Source organism: Myotis myotis, unplaced genomic scaffold, assembly GCF_014108235.1.
Source record: "Myotis myotis isolate mMyoMyo1 unplaced genomic scaffold, mMyoMyo1.p scaffold_m19_p_3, whole genome shotgun sequence".
Classification (NCBI taxonomy): Eukaryota; Metazoa; Chordata; class Mammalia; order Chiroptera; family Vespertilionidae; genus Myotis; species Myotis myotis.
In genome coordinates, this window is record NW_023416335.1 from 17,891,232 (window position 1) to 17,892,590 (window position 1,359).

At 42.5% G+C, this 1,359-nt stretch overlaps 1 non-coding gene across 1 annotated transcript; it reads right to left on the reverse strand.

Annotated features, from left to right (window-relative positions):
- Nucleotides 1-970: 970 nt before the first annotated feature.
- Nucleotides 971-1,077, reverse strand: LOC118652218. Its single transcript, XR_004966485.1, has one exon. It is a non-coding gene; the product is annotated as a U6 spliceosomal RNA (small nuclear RNA).
- Between the last annotated feature and the right edge of the window lie 282 nt (nucleotides 1,078-1,359).

A 1,359-nucleotide genomic window follows, 5' to 3' on the forward strand; every position in this document is an offset into this window, starting at 1 on the left:
ATTTCAGATTCATAAGAGCAGTAAACTTTAAAAAAAATTTTTTTTTATTGATTTTAGAGAGGAAGGTAGAGGGAGAGAGAGATAGAAACATCAATGATGAGAATCATTGATTGGCTGCCTCCTGCACACCCCCTACTGGAGATCGAACTCACAACCTGGGCATGTGCCCTTGGTCAGAATTGAACTTAGGACCCTTCAGTCTGCAGGCCGATGCTCTACCCAATGCGCCAAACTGGTTAGGGCAAGAGCAGTAAACTTTTACCTCTTAGTGTCGACAGCAGTTTCCTCCACCAACACTTAAGGACATGAAGAAAACAGGTGACTTATCACTGAAAAGCCTAACAGCCATTTATTTATTTATTGAATTTATTAGGGTGACATTGGTTAATAAAATTATATAGATTTCAGGTGTACAGTTCTATAATACATCATCTGTATAATTATATTGTGTGTTCACCATCCCCAATCAAGTCTCCTTCCATCACCATTTATCCCCACTTTACCTTCTCCTCCATCCTTCCACCCCCTTTCCCTCTGGCAATCACCATTAACAGCCAGTTATTGATCAGGAAGGGTTTGGGAGCACCTCTGCTTCCCATTCAACAGTGACAGTTCCAGAGAGAAAATAGAAGGCAGAAGTCTGGCCAAAAGCATACTTCAATAATACTAGACCTGAGTTCGATCTCCCTTTTCTTGAGCTTAGCCTCACATTCCTGGAAAGCAAAGTTTCTATATGACTTGGAAGGAAATACAAGTCACTTATCCAAAATCATTTCTGATTTTTTTTTTTTTTAAAGCTGAGCACACGCCACCTGGTGGACAGCATCAGAAAGCACGAGGCTGCATTTTCTCTAACTTGACATTTGCTGGCACTTGCTCAAAGCCCCCTGATTGCTGTCTTCTTGCAAGTGCAGTACCCTAACATGGCAGGAATCAGTGTTTTTGGTTATTTGTTGATTTTTTTCTTTTTTAAAATATGGAACGCTTCACGAATTTGCGTGCCATCCTTGCGCCGGGGCCATGCTAATCTTCTCTGTGTTGTTACAATTTTAGTATATGCGCTGCTGAAGCGAGCACAATGTTTTTCATTTCGATGTTCATGACATTTGGGTTTGGGGAAAGGAAGGAGTTATGAGTGTATGGAACTGCCATATCCCTTTGTCTTTCAAATGGAATCTTGAGATGAGGAGATCATCCTGGCTGATCTGGGTTGGTCCAAAATGCAGTCACAGGTGCTTTCAGAGAAGGGAGGCCAAGGGAGATCTGACACAGGCAGAGAGGATGGGTAATGACCATGTGGGATGGGTAATGACCAAGTGACATAGCTACAGATCGGGGATGCTGGGAGTCACCAGAAAC